Consider the following 12299-nt stretch of genomic DNA (forward strand, 5'->3'; position numbering starts at 1 on the left):
CCCAAGAGAAAGAGCAAATACACTGGCAACCATGAAGGGTAGGTTTGGGAGGGAACTGGGATTTTACAACATCCCTGGAAAGAATGAAGTTCATTACTTAGAGAATCATAGATACTAAAATGGAGTAGAAATTGACTTGATCCTATATCTCTTTTCCCAATTTGAAAAAGCAGTCCTAACTAAAGTTTTCTTTCTTAAAAAGAAGGAAAAAAAAGTGTGAAGCAAAAGGGGCCTCTCATCAAGAGAAACAGAAAGGCCAATGAAGGCTAAAACTCCTGAAGCAGCTCACGTAATTTTTATAATAGCGTAGATAAACATATGGAGTCCATGTGGGCTTAGGAGACACACAGGAACAGAGAGATGGTCACCAAACTGAGAACTGTAAGCTTCCTTAAGTTTTTTTGCCAGAGGAGAATGTCCTCACTGTTCCTTTCACTCAACTGATGGTCTTTTATCCAAAATCACCATTTGTCTCAGCCCTCAAACATCAAATTTTTATGGCCATAAACAACTCCACAGAAAACTCTCATTTTCCTCCCTGAAGAATTGTAACACAGAACAGCTAGTGAGGAAAGAAAATATCTCTGAAGCAATGATCCCTTCAGTCTATGAATATCACCACTGCATCAACTCTGTTTCTTGTCTTTCCTTGCTTTTTATCAAGCCTACTTCCATTAATCCACACACCAATCTTTTTAGGCTGGGTTTCTACTGATAAAGAGAGGAGGCAACTGCTCCAGTCTTATTTGAGCATTGCAAGCTTCCTGGCTAGGTCCAAGCCCATCCCAGGACAGAGATATCTGTCCTGAAGAAAACTCTTAATGGTAAATGCTAGCCTTCATGTTAAGCTCACTAAATGACCTAGGAAGTCACACTAAAATTTCACAACACTTCTTTCTGTCCATCTAAACCTTGGTGTTCTATGTTTCACCAGGAAAGGAGCTGCCCATGGCTTCCCTGTACTGCTGCAGCCCTGGGGTCAGAACATGCCAAACAAAGTAAACAAGCTCTGATTTGCATGAAATATAAAAATTATTTGTAAGGTAATATTGAAATGAAAATGCAGGAATCCATTCTTTATCAAAACTTCTGAACCCTGGTGCGACCACACAGCTTCTCTAGCTCAGCAGAGCAGTAGCTGATGGCTTTAGGTAAGGTCACTACACATGATGTCCCTATCTCACAGCCTGAACAACATTGCTACAACAGAAACTACAGATCACTAATTTAGTCAATTCTGTGAGAAAAAGCAGAGCTGGAGGAGTAAATATTAAAAAAAACCAAGTTACTTATAACCTGCTAGCCAGACAGCAGTCAGGAAAGAGTAAACTATGGCCTCAGTGGTGCAGGTCACATGAAGTAATGTTGTTCAGTGACATCACCAAGAGCAAAGGCAATACAAAATGCACTACCCTGCCTACATAGTTTTCAGCAAGCTTGACAGGGCAGAGAACATTTTTCCTCCCACATCCAGAGGAAAATATAATCTCCTTGTCTCTCTTTATTCATGTGGTGTCTTGCCTTTTAATTAGCCAATAAATGTTTTGGAAGGGAGAACCATCATTCTGATACTGCACTGGTGCAGAGCAGAGGGCCTTGGTTAATAGCAAGGCCACTTTAATGTTGCTGAGATGAGAGCAGTCATCAGCCAGTCCCTGTTTAGCAGCTTTGCCATTACGTGGTTTTGCTGGATTTGCAGCTCCCTTGCCTTTGCAGTCAGCTTGTGTGGCTTCCACATGTGTTTTCCACACGTGCTGGGGCTTGAAGAGTGCATCCACTGCAGCATCTTTCCCCACCCAACTGGCTGCTCTCCTGCACCAATGCACATCTCTTCCCTCTGCTGTCTTGCTAGTTGCTTACTTGTGATTAAGTCCCTTTTAATAAATGACTCCCATTAAACAGCATTTCTCTGTCAGTGTGTGAGAGACATAAAATTAAAAACTGACTGTCTTTAATCACATCCGACTTCATCTCCATTTCTCAGGCTCCACTTATCAATAATTAATATAAGAAAGACTGAAATCCATTTCAATTTCAAAGACTCAAAAGTTACAATTTTTACTAAAAAAAAAAAAAAAGAAAATAAAAGAAAGAAAGAAGCCACCATCACTCTGAGAAACAGAAACAGCCAGATTCGCACAGAGGAAAAGGGAATCTGGCTGTACTGCAGTAGCCTCCAAGAGGAGAGAAGGGGTTTGAATGTGACAATCAGCTCTCCTTGCTGCTTTGCAACCGATTTTTCCTCTCAAATACTCCCACACAGAGGAAGAACCCCAGTGGTCACAGGGATTACAGAGATCTGCACTGACGCTCATGGCCTTATTTCATTTGGTTTTACCAAGTCCCCAGAGCAATGACAAACAGCACACTGCACTACCCAGCCTGGTATCTTCTTTAAAAGCATTTCCAGATCTCAGATGCTCCAAGGAAAAGTCACAAACAGCCCTTTCCTATAAACACAGTGGCAGTACGGGGCAGAACTTACTGGCATGAGCAAGGATGTGGGGCAAGTCACTAGCGTGGTTCTCACTACACTGCTTTATACAGGACTAAAATTAACATAAAACCCCTGTATTCAAATGGTTCTGCTGCTTACTCAGGCTTTTTCCCCACCACACCATACTCAGCGCTTCAGCCAATTCTACTTTTGTTGCATAGATTGTACAAGAAAGTCCAACATAAAAATATTGAAAAACCCTACCATTTTTTTCAACTGGCTTTCACCCCACAGCAGCTCAGGACCACTGTCCAGTGTGATGGTCAGGCTACAGCTAGCTTTAGACCAGACCTGGGTATATCTCTGAGTACAACCACACAGTAAGGTCCTCTGCCAGTAGCACACCCTAAGGAAAGCCCCTGTGACCATGGTGATGCTGTGCCTCAAGTTACACACCCTACAAGGGCTGCCTAAGCTCAGCTCTGGGAGTGGAGACACAGCTTGCTGTCAGTTCAGAGCGTGAGCAGACAAACTGACACCTTCAGGAAAAACGAGACACAGAACTGTCATGCAGAACCTGACGAGGGCTCAAGTCACATTGTATGGACACACCACCTTAGCAGACTGGACAGCTTTGCCAGCCACAGACCTGACAGCCACTACCCAGGTAAATATGCAAGTGTAAGTGAAACAGAACACAAAACACAGGAACTGTCCTTTCAGGGAAATCTTGCACATGAACAAAACAACCCTTTCCTAACCCAGGTTACTGGTCAATACCTAAATGACACTAAACAAAAAAATGCACAGCATGGCACTACAAAGATACATGAACCTCCAAGCTGGGTGTTATCCTATGTAACTCACAAATCAGGCAATTTCCAGCATACTCATCAGCTGAATGCTAGGCCAACACCTCCCAAGCCTCAGCAGCTACCCAGAGTATCCAGTCCATGCAGATCTCAGCACAGCCACATCCCTGCTGTCCAGCCATAATTGCCATGGAACAGGAGAGCAGCACACAACCGAACCCTGCTGCTAGAGGTAGCAACAATTAGGACATTACCCTCTGATTAACAGCCCAGTGCGGGGGAACACAATAAGCAGCCTGGCATAACACCGTCACACCATAAGTCATTACTCAGTAATTACTGTGCAGCTACACAGGGACACAAAGGCACAACTCCCCCCTCAGAGTTACAGTGAAGAAATATCATTCAGTAGCCTTTAATTACTGCAGAACCACACTGCAACAAATGATGACCTGCCCACTGGTATAAAGTGGACCTATCACTCAGGACTCATTCCCTGGTAGTTACTAAGGGAACCTTTTGGTAATCCCATGGCAACTGTGGCACATTGCTGCTGTGGGGATTTTTATCCCAGCATATGGCCCATTTTCAAGATTTTGGAAGGGGAGCCAATATGGAGGAATCACAAAGAAACACTTGCTGAACTGCTGTTATCTCCCCAATAAGCTCCCTGTTCCACACCACTAAATTGTGGCAACATTGTGGCAATGCTTTCACTGACTTAGACGTGAGGGGTATAATTGCACCTTTGTCCTGCAGATCTTGTGGTACTTGTAATTATATCCCATTACCAAGGAACACAACAATTTCAAACCTATTACCCACAGGTATCATTTATTTCAGAGTTAAATTTATTACTTCAGTGCCAGCCTCATTCATAGCTCTCCTTTATGTTTTCAAGCTTCCCTAGTGAACAAGTGCTGAAAACAGAGAGAACTGAAAAAAAATGGGATATAGGGATAATAGATGGGAGCAGAAGATGCAGGAGCCTTTCTAGCCCTTGCTCTATTATGTGTGGTGCTTTTCACTAAGTCCATGAGGGTTTCCTTAAGAACAAGGAGGCATTAGAGCAAAAGGGGAGCAACCTTACTGCAAAAGCCCGGAGAGGCTGCAAAATGCAGCTGCTCCCAGGGCCACCATCATCTGTGATGGGGCTGCAGTACTGGCAGCTGTCACAGTCATCTATGATTTCCAGGCTGCTGTGTTTTGTAAACCTTCCCTCCAAGAGCCTCTGTGTCTTGTAACAACTTTCTGTCTGAAAAATTTAGACAATCAGAGGTATGCTCTAGCACACAGCCAAACTCTGATGCAAAGGACTGCCAACTGGTCTGAAGCTATAGAACACACCAGAGAGAAAAATAAAGCCTGTTTACTTCTGACTATTCAATTCCCAACAAGAGTGGAGTCACAGGAGGAAGGAAGAAATTGATATTTTCCCCAAGCTATATCAAAATTTTAAAAGGAAGCAAGCCGCCAAGAATATGGATCTTTGCTGAATGCAGTGTGCCACTTCACCAGAAGCAGAAAGGAAAATATGTGCAGCCTTCCTGCAGATTCCCTTTTCCCAGCTAGCAGAGATGTTTATGATGTTTGCCACCACCTGAGCTCCTCCCAGGTTGTGTTCATTTCCACACACAAACTACCATGGCCTCTGGACCACTGCAACTTCTGACAACTTTTAATAAGTTTTTAAAGGAAATTCTGGCAATCAGGTACTGCACCCTTATGACTTCTGACACTCACCTCTTCTGAAGGGCTGAAAGGAGGGCAAGCATAGTGCTCCTTACCTGCCTTGGGAATGCCTAACTTGCCCAGAGGGGAATGATTTACTAGATTATACTGAAATGCATTGATTCAGTCATGACTCTCCTTTGTTGAAGGGAGTGAAAAGCAGGGAGGACAGGGCAGCAGGAGATAGTCAGGACCATGAAGGTCAGTTACCCGCTTCCAGAAAACTGCAGTGAGAACATGGGAACTATGAGCATGGAACATGGGAACTATGTGATAACACACATTTTAGCTAATGACAACAGGTTTCCATTTTGGGGAGCTCAAACAGTGCCAAATACTGAAAAGGCTAGAAAGAATAGATGGAGACATTATAGATGTGTGTCTCACTTCCCGCTTTATCTTTGTGATGAATAAGTCACGTCCTCAGATGCTTCAGCTCCTGGAGAGGAGCTTGCTGCTGTTCACATGCATTGCACTGCTATGGTAAGTCAAGCTTTTGGAGCAACACAAAAAGACAATGCTCGAACACAAAGAGAAGACCTGGAGTAAGTTGTTATGGAAACCAGATTCTCACAAACTCACACCACTGGATGAGGTCTCTACATCTGTTTGTCAAAATGCCCAAGATTCATGGGAGTCCCTAGTGACCAGAGCTCCATTGCCTCACCTTGCATTCACTCCCAGACATTGCTGTCATTCTCTCTCAGTTAATCTAACATGGCCTAAGCATCTGCAGTGATGGAAAAGGGCTCAGGACTCAAGCAATGCCCTTTGGCACTCTTTTCTTGGAAGAGCTGGTGCTAGGAGTATTAGGTTTTAGTCAAAAGAAACAATGATCACTTCAATATGAACCACATTTGTTAAGGCTTAAAAATCAAAACAGCACCAAAAGAAATAGTGGCACAACCATACAATAATAGGTTCAAACCCATGTAAAGCAGTGCAGATGTACAGGATGGGGAATAGTTACTTCACTTGAGCTATGCAGTGCTGTTCCACCCCTGCCAGATTCTCATATCAGACTTCTGCTGGCCTTTCCAGCAGCACACAGCTCTTCCATAGTTAACATTTGCCACTACTGCCACATGTTAATTAGACAGAGAAGGCAAATTCTTTTGTATGCTTATACTGAAACAAAAATTCTGCATGGCAGTGTAATAATAACAGCATTGGGTAAAGATAATTCTCTCACAGAAACAAATCAGGGAGCTGGCTATGACAAACTGCTAGGCAGCAGTAGAAACACTGCTTTTCCCACCACTGCTAAACTTTGGTTACATCAGCAGAAGCTGGGATAGATCTGGCACTTACTTTCTGCTAGGACCCTCTGCTTCCTCTTGCCCAGTGTTATCAGTCAAATTGTTTTTCCATGGCTTCCCATGCAAGTTCTTATCCCTAAAACTCTGTCCCATGATAAAAAAGAACTTCACCTAGGCTGTCAAAACAGTTTAAGCTGAGATACTGCATGAATCTTTTTCTGAGTATGAGTTCAGCACTTGACTCTATCTTGTGCCTAGACCTCCTTCCAGAAAGACTCCAATGTGTATTGAAGGACTCACCAGTGCTCAGGATCAGGCATTTCCAGACCCGAGTCTTGGGACTTAGTTTGACACAGGTCCATCCTGACTCCCTGCTAATTCCCCCAAGCAACTTGTGTCCTATCTGCTCTACAGCTCCCAACACCAAGCTGGATCAGGTGTAGGGAGGTATATCCCCGATATGGGATGAAATAAGAGCATACAGGAACATGCTTGGTGCCACCCCTAAACCAACACCAGCAGGCAGAATTTAGAAAATGTTCCTAACCTGTGCCTGAGGGCAGGAAGAAGAAGCAATAGGCATTAACAGGTCTCATGACAGCAGTGGCCCCTACCCCTACAGCCTGCTGTCCAGCTTGCAGGGCAACAGCAGCAACATCTGCTGCAGTTAAGAACATAAATGAGTTTCTGTGCTGATTTCAGTCAGTCATAAGTTGCCAAAATGTTCATCTTCAGAGCTGAAATTTTCTGGGCTTGGCCAGTATCCAGCAGCGATTATTTTTTGAAAGAACGTGGCAGAAGTGATTTAACCACTACAGAGTGCTTAGAATGGCATTCATTGCTATTATTCAAAAGTCATGACAGACAGAATTAAGCAGCTTTAAAGTCCACAGTGCTTAGGTCTGAGAGTTAAAAAGCCAGAAGCATCTGCCAGAAGATTTCAGACATGTCCCTTTCAGCAAGCATTTGTACAATATTTAGTGTGGAAGGGCTCTGAATTAGCACTAAACATCAAGGATCCACTAAGATGTAGTTCAGGGAGGGAGGAAGGGCTAATGATTCTGTAACCAACTACTACCTCATAAAAATAGCATGCAGGGCATTTTGCCAACTCTCTGCTAAATTAAATTACACAGGCAAGTAGCGTAAGAACTTGGGAAAACTTTAACAAATGCAAGTACAAGTTTCAGTAATGGCTTTGTAAGACCTTTCCTCTGAAGGCATTATTTCCTGAGCAGCCAAGCAGTTCCAAACAGGTCATTGAGCACAAAGAGGGAATACTTGCTCCCCCAATTCTTTCCTCACCCACGTTCTTAGCAGTGCAACTCTGCTACTTCCTTGTCCCAGCTCGGTGCCCACTGGACCCACATTTCACCCAAGGAATTTGGCTCACTAACCAACCTGAAAAACCAGTTGCTTTTATGTGCCAGGTTTGAAAGGACTTGGAGAGGGACCTACTGAGCACCAAAATAGAAAGTTAAGTGGCAGGAACTGCCCCTGGAAGAGGCACACTCTGTCTACAGGTGGCAGCATGCTATTTGATTGCCTCTCTCATCTGGAGCATTTCGACTCCAAATCTCCTCAAGCTGGAAGTTTGTAAAGCACTCAAGCCCCACTGCAAGGAAAATCCCGTCTTAGCAAAGTACAAATGCCTTTCTAGTAACCAGCATTAGAAGAACAGGTCTTTTCTTTGGTGGGTATAACAGCATGTAAACATCTCTGCAACAAAATTATGATGTAACAGCACAACAGCAAAAGTTACACAGGTACATAGAATGCTGTGGCCATTTGGAGTCTGAGGTGAAGCTTCCAGTCCCCAAGATGTGAATGCCAAACATCTTTGCATTCCATCAATGTTCACTGTCACAAGTTTAGCTACTTTGTCAGTGGTATTCTTTTGTTATTTGGAAGAGGAGGGACAAAAAGAATTGGTTTTAATTAAGTCACAGGAAAAAAACATCAGTTTTTCATCCTGGAAGACATAAGAGGTGAAAAATGGATGTGTAATGAATGAAGTTCATGCAAATTTCCCATACATAAGCTCTACACCCAGAAGCAAACAATTTGTTAATTGCAGGCAACACACTTGTGAGGTTACAGAAAGCACAGAATGTGCGAGCAATGGTTACTGGTTAACTTTGTTCTTTCAAAGAGTTCTGACAATTCTCCTTGGCTAGAACCACAAGAGAAAGCTCAACACATCTAAGGAAAAAGGTCTAACACAGACGTATTCCTTAACTACCAAAGGAAAAAAGTTTTGATTAATTCCCTTCTTCAGTGGTCAAAACATATTTGCAAAGATAATGACCCCCACACATCAGCATCAAGTTAGCCACCTTTCCCAGGTAACTTTGACAAATAGAGAAGGGGAAAAGGTAAATATACATGCTCTGTATTGTTGAGTATAACTGAACAGATAAGAGACTAGACAGAGGAAGGCACGGTAGCCACACTCTCAAGGATATTTCTCTTACACTGTTGCAGTGACTCTCAGATGTGCATCTCCACCAGCTTACAGCCTGCCAGAAACATTATCCTAAAGCTAGGATAGGGATCCCAGTGTGCCCCAACTCTGTGCAGACCAGCAACCCAACATCAAGCAGCAAATACATCTTGCATTTTACTGAAACACTGCCAAGTGCTACATTCCTTTTCCTTCTGCAACCATGTTACTGGGAAACAGTATTGTGCAGCACAGCACAGAAGCCATCTGAGATTTGTCATCTTGCTTTTTGTGACTGCTCTACAACACTCTTCAAAGAAATCCAGAAATCTAGTTCAGCTATTACAAGAGCTGTAAGTTTGCAAATGGTTTTGAAGGTAGTTTATGATGCATGGAGTTTATTCCATGCTATTTGTTCTGTGTACACCAGTACCACTGATCACATAGAGCATTTCCTGACTTCCAGGGCTTTTCCTCACAGGACAGTTGGCCATGTTTTGCAAAATGGCTTGATGCAGATAATCCCAAGAGTGCTCACAGTCATTTACATCAGTGGTAATGTAAGGAATTTCAGAGTGATTTTCATTTTTAAAAAGTTATGTTTGCAGAGTGATGCACAGTCAGAAAATGTCAATCTAACACCTCCCTTCATACTCTTTAACTACAGCTCCCCATTCACAGCTATTTTGATTTAGCTTTATTGTACCTTTTTGACACCCCTGTCCAGTTCCTACCACAGTTGGTTCAGAGGATGGCTGGGACTTGCTGAATGCATGGCTCATCAATCTTTTTTCTTTCATTATTCATTGTATGGCATTACATCTTATTTATCATACACTAAGCCACTCATTGAACAAGGCAGAAACCCTGCAATAAGAACAGCTTGTGAGCATTTAAGAACTGTATTGCAATTCTGATAATTCCTGACTTCTGTACTTTTCATTTCACCGTTACTTTAATCTATGTCTTGTGTGTTGAATTTCATTGCTTCTTTAAAAAAGAAAAGTGGATAAACAAAGAAATTCCTTCATGAGCAACACATTGACAGACAGCAATAAAGCCCTTGTCTCTTATAAATGGGCAATTTAGATCTGTGAATTTTTTTTTTTTTTTTTTGATTACTAAAAAAATCATGCCAAAATAAATCTTAAAAAAGAAAAAAAAACCCCATCAGTTGGATTAACTCAGGTGTTGTATTGAAAATAGTTCACTCTGGTTTAGGATTTTTTATTTTCAAAAAAAAAATTTTCATTTCTTTGATTATTTTAGATAACTCCCAAAGTTTTACTTTGATATTCTTTCAACTTCCTTGAAGTTTTTCCTTTCACTTTTACATGCCCCAAAGATGTCATCATCACAAGGTCAATTTGAGTTTATCAGCATATCAATTGACATAAAGGCATATTTTCATAAAAAGCTGTTCACAAGAAGAGAGGAGCAAGGTTTGTGTTTTCCACCTCATGCTTTAAACCAATAGACAGCCAGACTCTCCTATTGCTTTTGCTCTGACCTTTGGATCATTTATAAACAAAGCGCGCAAGCCTGGCTACCCTCACACAGACAAAAACAACCTAAAGACCATGCCCCGCAATGGATTCACATGGTAATACAGTAGGGTAGGGTTGGGGTAGACCAGCAGCAAACCCTCAAAATGCAGCCCTGTGTGGTTGGTGGTACTTCTGCAGGACCAGGGCCTGATCACACAGCTCTTGAGCTGAACAAGATATTGTTTTTGAGGCTGCCATAAGCCATCAGCCACAGCTAAGGTCCTGCTGGGCCACCAACTCCACACGTATGAAATCCCTGCCTAAAAAGAGTCTGTGAGTCTGCCCTTGATCTGGGCAGATCAAGGCAGAGATGTATTCAGAGGTATAGATGGTGCTTGTGTGCCCACCTAGACATAAGAGCAGATCCATGCCCCTCTACCCAATTCCCTGATCCAATTTAAGCATGGAGGGAAATTTGACAGAATAGGAAAACACATCTTTGTCTTCTTGCATGAGAGAAGTACTCACTGGAGCATCTATCTTACAAGATATGCTGGTTTTGGCTGAAGTAGAATGAATGTTCTTCACAATGAAAACAGAGCTCCATACCAGCCAATTTGTAATGGGAGAATATTCACAGTTGTCTTCCCAAAGGAATGGGTTCTGTGATGGGACCCTGCTCTCCTGGAGAAGGCTGGACCCCTGCCTGCCTATAAGAAACACTGAAAAGAATTCCTTGCTTTGCTTTCCCTATTCAAATGTCTTTATGTCAACTCACAAGTTTTCTAGCTTCTACTCTGCTCATTCTCTCTCCAGTCTTGCTGATGGAAGGGTGAGCAAGCAGCTGTGTGGCACTTGGTTGCTGGCTGAGGTTAAACCATGACATGAGGAAAAGTTGAGGCTGCTGGGTCTGTTCAGCCTCAAGAAGAGACAACTGAGAGAGGATCTCATCAGCCTGTAAGTATCTGAAGGAAGGGTGTCAAAAGAAAAAAGCGTGGCTCTGCTCAGTGGTTTCAATCAAAAGGACAAAAGCCAACAGGCAGAAACTGATGCACAGGAAGGAACTTACACCTGAATATAAGGAAGAACTTCTCTACTGTGCAAGTGACCAAGCATTGGAATAGGTTGCTCAGAGAGATTATGGAGTATGCCACTCTGAAGATATTCCAGAACCGTCTGAGTGCAATCCTGTGCAATGTGCCCTAGAATGACCTTATCCAATATCAGGAATATTGGACCACATGACCCATTGTGGTCCCTTCCAAACTTTCTGTTCTGTGGTACAACCTCCACAATTTTTTTTTTTCAGGTCTACTAACTATAATGGTGAACAAACATCTGCTCAGAAAAGGTGCACTGTAACTCTGATTAGCTAGTGCCTGGGAATAGTCACAGTTCTACTGTCATTACCACACCAAAATTTTCAAAGACTTGTTTGTTCCCAGCAGTGTAAGTCACAGGCAAATTATAATTTCTGTGCATCTTTAAAAAGTTGGAAACTACATCCATTTGCAAAATAGTCAGCAAATTACAAGTTCTCATAGCTCTAATTGCCGCATTTCAATATGGTCATGAGGGCGGGGGGGGGGGAGTGTTTATCAGTTTCCCCCAAAACCCTGTTTGGAAGCAGACAAGAATACCCAATATCCCTCCTAAAAATTGCCAATATCTTAAAAGAGAAATGTACAGAAGCAAGCAGTTCTCTACTGGGCATGGCACCAGGGACCTACATCCGGGAGAGAAGTCCATACCAACAGTGCATCTACTTCCACACCTATGTTGACATGTTTGATAACTCAGATTTTTCTGCATCTTTTGTCTTCTGTCCCAGAAAGGTTTATTAACCAAGGCAGAGAGCTAAAAGGATGCCTGGAACCAGCTCAAGCCTGGAGCCAGCCTAACTACATTTGTATGGCATTGATAGTACTAAGCTCTGTCAAACCTAAGCTGATCTGTGCAGATCCCATGAGGCTTGCCCTCACACCCAAGCAACCTGTTTTATCTACAGACTGTGTTGTCTGAGAATGAATTATTCAGCACTAATTGATTTCTTTTTTTTTCTTTGCCAAAGAGAAATATCTTTTATTTACAGTTTATCTGAAGCACTGAATTTTCTTGCCATGATGTTCT

General features: G+C 42.6%; 1 long non-coding RNA gene across 17 annotated transcripts in view; it reads right to left on the reverse strand.

Moving 5' to 3' along the window:
- LOC135294638 (uncharacterized) overlaps nucleotides 1–12299 on the reverse strand; it is a 155482-nt gene that overhangs the window by 117813 nt on the left and 25370 nt on the right. The window lies entirely within an intron of this gene.

The sequence above is a fragment of the Passer domesticus genome, chromosome 2 (assembly GCF_036417665.1).
Source record: "Passer domesticus isolate bPasDom1 chromosome 2, bPasDom1.hap1, whole genome shotgun sequence".
NCBI lineage: Eukaryota > Metazoa > Chordata > Aves > Passeriformes > Passeridae > Passer > Passer domesticus.